Genomic DNA, 9,901 nt, shown 5'->3' with positions numbered 1-9,901 from the left:
GGTGCCACTTTCTGCGATAAAAAAGTGCTCTCAGCGGAAGCCTTTGGGTACACCTGAACTCCCTGGGGGAGCCTTTACGCAACCCCACACTCAACAGGACTCTGCGTCTTCACTCTTTCCTAACAACCCTAAACATAACCCTAACCGCAACAAGAAGCTGAACCCGAGTTAGACCCGAAAAAACACGTACGGTGCCACTTTCTGCCATCAAAAAGTGCTCTCAGCGGAAGCCTTTGGGTACACCTGAACTCCCTGGGGGAGCCTTTACGCAACCCCACACTCAACAGGACTCTGCGTCTTCACTCTTTCCTAACAACCCTAAACATAACCCTAACCGCAACAAGAAGCTGAACCCGAGTTAGACCCGAAAAAACACGTACGGTGCCACTTTCTGCCATCAAAAAGTGCTCTCAGCGGAAGCCTTTGGGTACACCTGAACTCCCTGGGGGAGCCTTTACGCAACCCCACACTCAACAGGACTCTGCGTCTTCACTCTTTCCTAACAACCCTAAACATAACCCTAACCGCAACAAGAAGCTGAACCCGAGTTAGACCCGAAAAAACACGTACGGTGCCACTTTCTGCCATCAAAAAGTGCTCTCAGCGGAAGCCTTTGGGTACACCTGAACTCCCTGGGGGAGCCTTTACGCAACCCCACACTCAACAGGACTCTGCGTCTTCACTCTTTCCTAACAACCCTAAACATAACCCTAACCGCAACAAGAAGCTGAACCCGAGTTAGACCCGAAAAAACACGTACGGTGCCACTTTCTGCCATCCAAAAGTGCTCTCAGCGGAAGCCTTTGGGTACACCTGAACTCCCTGGGGGAGCCTTTACGCAACCCCACACTCAACAGGACTCTGCGTCTTCACTCTTTCCTAACAACCCTAAACATAACCCTAACCGCAACAAGAAGCTGAACCCGAGTTAGACCCGAAAAAACACGTACGGTGCCACTTTCTGCCATCAAAAAGTGCTCTCAGCGGAAGCCTTTGGGTACACCTGAACTCCCTGGGGGAGCCTTTACGCAACCCCACACTCAACAGGACTCTGCGTCTTCACTCTTTCCTCACAACCCTAAACATAACCCTAACCGCAACAAGAAGCTGAACCCGAGTTAGACCCGAAAAAACACGTACGGTGCCACTTTCTGCCATCAAAAAGTGCTCTCAGCGGAAGCCTTTGGGTACACCTGAACTCCCTGGGGGAGCCTTTACGCAACCCCACACTCAACAGGACTCTGCGTCTTCACTCTTTCCTAACAACCCTAAACATAACCCTAACCGCAACAAGAAGCTCAACCCGAGTTAGACCCGAAAAAACACGTACGGTGCCACTTTCTGCCATCAAAAAGTGCACTCAGCGGAAGCCTTTGGGTACACCTGAACTCCCTGGGGGAGCCTTTACGCAACCCCACACTCAACAGGACTCTGCGTCTTCACTCTTTCCTAACAACCCTAAACATAACCCTAACCGCAACAAGAAGCTCAACCCGAGTTAGACCCGAAAAAACACGTACGGTGCCACTTTCTGCCATCAAAAAGTGCTCTCAGCGGAAGCCTTTGGGTACACCTGAACTCCCTGGGGGAGCCTTTACGCAACCCCACACTCAACAGGACTCTGCGTCTTCACTCTTTCCTAACAACCCTAAACATAACCCTAACCGCAACAAGAAGCTGAACCCGAGTTAGACCCGAAAAAACACGTACGGTGCCACTTTCTGCCCTCCAAAAGTGCTCTCAGCGGAAGCCTTTGGGTACACCTGAACTCCCTGGGGGAGCCTTTACGCAACCCCACACTCAACAGGACTCTGCGTCTTCACTCTTTCCTAACAACCCTGAACATAACCCTAACCGCAACAAGAAGCTCAACCCGAGTTAGACCCGAAAAAACACGTACGGTGCCACTTTCTGCCATCAAAAAGTGCTCTCAGCGGAAGCCTTTGGGTACACCTGAACTCCCTGGGGGAGCCTTTACGCAACCCCACACTCAACAGGACTCTGCGTCTTCACTCTTTCCTAACAACCCTAAACATAACCCTAACCGCAACAAGAAGCTGAACCCGAGTTAGACCCGAAAAAACACGTACGGTGCCACTTTCTGCCATCAAAAAGTGCTCTCAGCGGAAGCCTTTGGGTACACCTGAACTCCCTGGGGGAGCCTTTACGTAACCCCACACTCAACAGGACTCTGCGTCTTCACTCTTTCCTAACAACCCTAAACATAACCCTAACCGCAACAAGAAGCTGAACCCGAGTTAGACCCGAAAAAACACGTACGGTGCCACTTTCTGCCATCAAAAAGTGCTCTCAGCGGAAGCCTTTGGGTACACCTGAACTCCCTGGGGGAGCCTTTACGCAACCCCACACTCAACAGGACTCTGCGTCTTCACTCTTTCCTAACAACCCTAAACATAACCCTAACCGCAACAAGAAGCTGAACCCGAGTTAGACCCGAAAAAACACGTACGGTGCCACTTTCTGCCATCAAAAAGTGCTCTCAGCGGAAGCCTTTGGGTACACCTGAACTCCCTGGGGGAGCCTTTACGCAACCCCACACTCAACAGGACTCTGCGTCTTCACTCTTTCCTAACAACCCTAAACATAACCCTAACCGCAACAAGAAGCTCAACCCGAGTTAGACCCGAAAAAACACGTACGGTGCCACTTTCTGCCATCAAAAAGTGCTCTCAGCGGAAGCCTTTGGGTACACCTGAACTCCCTGGGGGAGCCTTTACGCAACCCCACACTCAACAGGACTCTGCGTCTTCACTCTTTCCTAACAACCCTAAACATAACCCTAACCGCAACAAGAAGCTCAACCCGAGTTAGACCCGAAAAAACACGTACGGTGCCACTTTCTGCCATCAAAAAGTGCTCTCAGCGGAAGCCTTTGGGTACACCTGAACTCCCTGGGGGAGCCTTTACGCAACCCCACACTCAACAGGACTCTGCGTCTTCACTCTTTCCTAACAACCCTAAACATAACCCTAACCGCAACAAGAAGCTCAACCCGAGTTAGACCCGAAAAAACACGTACGGTGCCACTTTCTGCCATCAAAAAGTGCTCTCAGCGGAAGCCTTTGGGTACACTTGAACTCCCTGGGGGAGCCTTTACGCAACCCCACACTCAACAGGACTCTGCGTCTTCACTCTTTCCTAACAACCCTAAACATAACCCTAACCGCAACAAGAAGCTCAACCCGAGTTAGACCCGAAAAAACACGTACGGTGCCACTTTCTGCCATCCAAAAGTGCTCTCAGCGGAAGCCTTTGGGTACACCTGAACTCCCTGGGGGAGCCTTTACGCAACCCCACACTCAACAGGACTCTGCGTCTTCACTCTTTCCTAACAACCCTAAACATAACCCTAACCGCAACAAGAAGCTGAACCCGAGTTAGACCCGAAAAAACACGTACGGTGCCACTTTCTGCCATCAAAAAGTGCTCTCAGCGGAAGCCTTTGGGTACACCTGAACTCCCTGGGGGAGCCTTTACGCAACCCCACACTCAACAGGACTCTGCGTCTTCACTCTTTCCTAACAACCCTAAACATAACCCTAACCGCAACAAGAAGCTCAACCCGAGTTAGACCCGAAAAAACACGTACGGTGCCACTTTCTGCCATCAAAAAGTGCTCTCAGCGGAAGCCTTTGGGTACACCTGAACTCCCTGGGGGAGCCTTTACGCAACCCCACACTCAACAGGACTCTGCGTCTTCACTCTTTCCTAACAACCCTGAACATAACCCTAACCGCAACAAGAAGCTCAACCCGAGTTAGACCCGAAAAAACACGCACGGTGCCACTTTCTGCCATCAAAAAGTGCTCTCAGCGGAAGCCTTTGGGTACACCTGAACTCCCTGGGGGAGCCTTTACGCAACCCCACACTCAACAGGACTCTGCGTCTTCACTCTTTCCTAACAACCCTAAACATAACCCTAACCGCAACAAGAAGCTGAACCCGAGTTAGACCCGAAAAAACACGTACGGTGCCACTTTCTGCCCTCCAAAAGTGCTCTCAGCGGAAGCCTTTGGGTACACCTGAACTCCCTGGGGGAGCCTTTACGCAACCCCACACTCAACAGGACTCTGCGTCTTCACTCTTTCCTAACAACCCTAAACATAACCCTAACCGCAACAAGAAGCTCAACCCGAGTTAGACCCGAAAAAACACGTACGGTGCCACTTTCTGCCATCAAAAAGTGCTCTCAGCGGAAGCCTTTGGGTACACCTGAACTCCCTGGGGGAGCCTTTACGCAACCCCACACTCAACAGGACTCTGCGTCTTCACTCTTTCCTAACAACCCTAAACATAACCCTAACCGCAACAAGAAGCTCAACCCGAGTTAGACCCGAAAAAACACGTACGGTGCCACTTTCTGCCATCAAAAAGTGCTCTCAGCGGAAGCCTTTGGGTACACCTGAACTCCCTGGGGGAGCCTTTACGCAACCCCACACTCAACAGGACTCTGCGTCTTCACTCTTTCCTAACAACCCTGAACATAACCCTAACCGCAACAAGAAGCTCAACCCGAGTTAGACCCGAAAAAACACGTACGGTGCCACTTTCTGCCATCAAAAAGTGCTCTCAGCGGAAGCCTTTGGGTACACCTGAACTCCCTGGGGGAGCCTTTACGCAACCCCACACTCAACAGGACTCTGCGTCTTCACTCTTTCCTAACAACCCTAAACATAACCCTAACCGCAACAAGAAGCTGAACCCGAGTTAGACCCGAAAAAACACGTACGGTGCCACTTTCTGCCATCAAAAAGTGCTCTCAGCGGAAGCCTTTGGGTACACCTGAACTCCCTGGGGGAGCCTTTACGTAACCCCACACTCAACAGGACTCTGCGTCTTCACTCTTTCCTAACAACCCTAAACATAACCCTAACCGCAACAAGAAGCTGAACCCGAGTTAGACCCGAAAAAACACGTACGGTGCCACTTTCTGCCATCAAAAAGTGCTCTCAGCGGAAGCCTTTGGGTACACCTGAACTCCCTGGGGGAGCCTTTACGCAACCCCACACTCAACAGGACTCTGCGTCTTCACTCTTTCCTAACAACCCTAAACATAACCCTAACCGCAACAAGAAGCTGAACCCGAGTTAGACCCGAAAAAACACGTACGGTGCCACTTTCTGCGATCAAAAAGTGCTCTCAGCGGAAGCCTTTGGGTACACCTGAACTCCCTGGGGGAGCCTTTACGCAACCCCACACTCAACAGGACTCTGCGTCTTCACTCTTTCCTAACAACCCTAAACATAACCCTAACCGCAACAAGAAGCTGAACCCGAGTTAGACCCGAAAAAACACGTACGGTGCCACTTTCTGCCATCAAAAAGTGCTCTCAGCGGAAGCCTTTGGGTACACCTGAACTCCCTGGGGGAGCCTTTACGCAACCCCACACTCAACAGGACTCTGCGTCTTCACTCTTTCCTAACAACCCTAAACATAACCCTAACCGCAACAAGAAGCTCAACCCGAGTTAGACCCGAAAAAACACGTACGGTGCCACTTTCTGCCATCAAAAAGTGCTCTCAGCGGAAGCCTTTGGGTACACCTGAACTCCCTGGGGGAGCCTTTACGCAACCCCACACTCAACAGGACTCTGCGTCTTCACTCTTTCCTAACAACCCTAAACATAACCCTAACCGCAACAAGAAGCTGAACCCGAGTTAGACCCGAAAAAACACGTACGGTGCCACTTTCTGCCATCAAAAAGTGCTCTCAGCGGAAGCCTTTGGGTACACCTGAACTCCCTGGGGGAGCCTTTACGCAACCCCACACTCAACAGGACTCTGCGTCTTCACTCTTTCCTAACAACCCTAAACATAACCCTAACCGCAACAAGAAGCTGAACCCGAGTTAGACCCGAAAAAACACGTACGGTGCCACTTTCTGCCATCAAAAAGTGCTCTCAGCGGAAGCCTTTGGGTACACCTGAACTCCCTGGGGGAGCCTTTACGCAACCCCACACTCAGCAGGACTCTGCGTCTTCACTCTTTCCTAACAACCCTAAACATAACCCTAACCGCAACAAGAAGCTGAACCCGAGTTAGACCCGAAAAAACACGTACGGTGCCACTTTCTGCCATCAAAAAGTGCTCTCAGTGGAAGCCTTTGGGAACACCTGAACTCCCTGGGGGAGCCTTTATGCAACCCCACACTCAACAGGACTCTGCGTCTTCACTCTTTCCTAACAACCTTAAACATAACCCTAACCGGAACAAGAAGCTGAACCCGAGTTAGACCCGAAAAAACACGTACGGTGCCACTTTCTGCCATCAAAAAGTGCTCTCAGCGGAAGCCTTTGGGTACACCTGAACTCCCTGGGGGAGCCTTTACGCAACCCCACACTCAACAGGACTCTGCGTCTTCACTCTTTCCTAACAACCCTAAACATAACCCTAACCGCAACAAGAAGCTGAACCCGAGTTAGACCCGAAAAAACACGTACGGTGCCACTTTCTGCCATCAAAAAGTGCTCTCAGCGGAAGCCTTTGGGTACACCTGAACTCCCTGGGGGAGCCTTTACGCAACCCCACACTCAACAGGACTCTGCGTCTTCACTCTTTCCTAACAACCCTAAACATAACCCTAACCGCAACAAGAAGCTCAACCCGAGTTAGACCCGAAAAAACACGTACGGTGCCACTTTCTGCCATCAAAAAGTGCTCTCAGCGGAAGCCTTTGGGTACACCTGAACTCCCTGGGGGAGCCTTTACGCAACCCCACACTCAACAGGACTCTGCGTCTTCACTCTTTCCTAACAACCCTAAACATAACCCTAACCGCAACAAGAAGCTGAACCCGAGTTAGACCCGAAAAAACACGTACGGTGCCACTTTCTGCCATCAAAAGGTGCTCTCAGCGGAAGCCTTTGGGTACACCTGAACTCCCTGGGGGAGCCTTTACGCAACCCCACACTCAACAGGACTCTGCGTCTTCACTCTTTCCTAACAACCCTAAACATAACCCTACCCGCAACAAGAAGCTGAACCCGAGTTAGACCCGAAAGAACACGTACGGTGCCACTTTCTGCCATCCAAAAGTGCTCTCAGCGGAAGCCTTTGGGTACACCTGAACTCCCTGCGGGAGCCTTTACGCAACCCCACACTCAACAGGACTCTGCGTCTTCACTCTTTCCTAACAACCCTAAACATAACCCTAACCGCAACAAGAAGCTGAACCCGAGTTAGACCCGAAAAAACACGTACGGTGCCACTTTATGCCATCAAAAAGTGCTCTCAGCGGAAGCCTTTGGGTACACCTGAACTCCCTGGGGGAGCCTTTACGCAACCCCACACTCAACAGGACTCTGCGTCTTCACACTTTCCTAACAACCCTAAACATAACCCTAACCGCAACAAGAAGCTCAACCCGAGTTAGACCCGAAAAACCACGTACGGTGCCACTTTCTGCCATCAAAAAGTGCTCTCAGCGGAAGCCTTTGGGTACACCTGAACTCCCTGCGGGAGCCTTTACGCAACCCCACACTCAACAGGACTCTGCGTCTTCACTCTTTCCTAACAACCCTAAACATAACCCTAACCGCAACAAGAAGCTGAACCCGAGTTAGACCCGAAAAAACACGTACGGTGCCACTTTCTGCCATCAAAAAGTGCTCTCAGCGGAAGCCTTTGGGTACACCTGAACTCCCTGGGGGAGCCTTTACGCAACCCCACACTCAACAGGACTCTGCGTCTTCACTCTTTCCTAACAACCCTAAACATAACCCTAACCGCAACAAGAAGCTCAACCCGAGTTAGACCCGAAAAAACACGTACGGTGCCACTTTCTGCCATCAAAAAGTGCTCTCAGCGGAAGCCTTTGGGTACACGTGAACTCCCTGGGGGAGCCTTTACGCAACCCCACACTCAACAGGACTCTGCGTCTTCACTCTTTCCTAACAACCCTAAACATAACCCTAACCGCAACAAGAAGCTCAACCCGAGTTAGACCCGAAAAAACACGTACGGTGCCACTTTCTGCCATCAAAAAGTGCTCTCAGCGGAAGCCTTTGGGTACACCTGAACTCCCTGGGGGAGCCTTTACGCAACCCCACACTCAACAGGACTCTGCGTCTTCACTCTTTCCTAACAACCCTAAACATAACCCTAACCGCAACAAGAAGCTGAACCCGAGTTAGACCCGAAAGAACACGTACGGTGCCACTTTCTGCCATCAAAAAGTGCTCTCAGCAGAAGCCTTTGGGTACACCTGAACTCCCTGGGGGAGCCTTTACGCAACCCCACACTCAACAGGACTCTGCGTCTTCACTCTTTCCTAACAACCCTAAACATAACCCTAACCGCAACAAGAAGCTGAACCCGAGTTAGACCCGAAAAAACACGTACGGTGCCACTTTATGCCATCAAAAAGTGCTCTCAGCGGAAGCCTTTGGGTACACCTGAACTCCCTGGGGGAGCCTTTACGCAACCCCACACTCAACAGGACTCTGCGTCTTCACACTTTCCTAACAACCCTAAACATAACCCTAACCGCAACAAGAAGCTCAACCCGAGTTAGACCCGAAAAACCACGTACGGTGCCACTTTCTGCCATCAAAAAGTGCTCTCAGCGGAAGCCTTTGGGTACACCTGAACTCCCTGGGGGAGCCTTTACGCAACCCCACACTCAACAGGACTCTGCGTCTTCACTCTTTCCTAACAACCCTAAACATAACCCTAACCGCAACAAGAAGCTCAACCCGAGTTAGACCCGAAAAAACACGTACGGTGCCACTTTCTGCCATCAAAAAGTGCTCTCAGCGGAAGCCTTTGGGTACACCTGAACTCCCTGGGGGAGCCTTTACGCAACCCCACACTCAACAGGACTCTGCGTCTTCACTCTTTCCTAACAACCCTAAACATAACCCTAACCGCAACAAGAAGCTGAACCCGAGTTAGACCCGAAAAAACACGTACGGTGCCACTTTCTGCCATCAAAAAGTGCTCTCAGCGGAAGCCTTTGGGTACACCTGAACTCCCTGGGGGAGCCTTTACGCAACCCCACACTCAACAGGACTCTGCGTCTTCACTCTTTCCTAACAACCCTAAACATAACCCTAACCGCAACAAGAAGCTGAACCCGAGTTAGACCCGAAAAAACACGTACGGTGCCACTTTCTGCCATCAAAAAGTGCTCTCAGCGGAAGCCTTTGGGTACACCTTAACTCCCTGGGGGAGCCTTGACGCAACCCCACACTCAACAGGACTCTGCGTCTTCACTCTTTCCTAACAACCCTAAACATAACCCTAACCGCAACAAGAAGCTCAACCCGAGTTAGACCCGAAAAAACACGTACGGTGCCACTTTCTGCCATCAAAAAGTGCTCTCAGCGGAAGCCTTTGGGTACACCTGAACTCCCTGGGGGAGCCTTTACGCAACCCCACACTCAACAGGACTCTGCGTCTTCACTCTTTCCTAACAACCCTAAACATAACCCTAACCGCAACAAGAAGCTGAACCCGAGTTAGACCCGAAAAAACACGTACGGTGCCACTTTCTGCCATCAAAAAGTGCTCTCAGCGGAAGCCTTTGGGTACACCTGAACTCCCTGGGGGAGCCTTTACGCAACCCCACACTCAACAGGACTCTGCGTCTTCACTCTTTCCTAACAACCCTAAACATAACCCTAACCGCAAAAGAAGCTCAACCCGAGTTAGACCCGAAAAAACACGTACGGTGCCACTTTCTGCCATCAAAAAGTGCTCTCAGCGGAAGCCTTTGGGAACACCTGAACTCCCTGGGGGAGCCTTTATGCAACCCCACACTCAACAGGACTCTGCGTCTTCACTCTTTCCTAACAACCTTAAACATAACCCTAACCACAACAAGAAGCTGAACCCGAGTTAGACCCGAAAAAACACGTACGGTGCCACTTTCTGCCATCAAA

This window comes from Anser brachyrhynchus (assembly GCF_964034855.1).
Source record: "Anser brachyrhynchus genome assembly, contig: SCAFFOLD_328, whole genome shotgun sequence".
In the NCBI taxonomy this organism is placed as follows: Eukaryota; Metazoa; Chordata; class Aves; order Anseriformes; family Anatidae; genus Anser; species Anser brachyrhynchus.
This window is presented reverse-complemented; position numbering follows the sequence as displayed.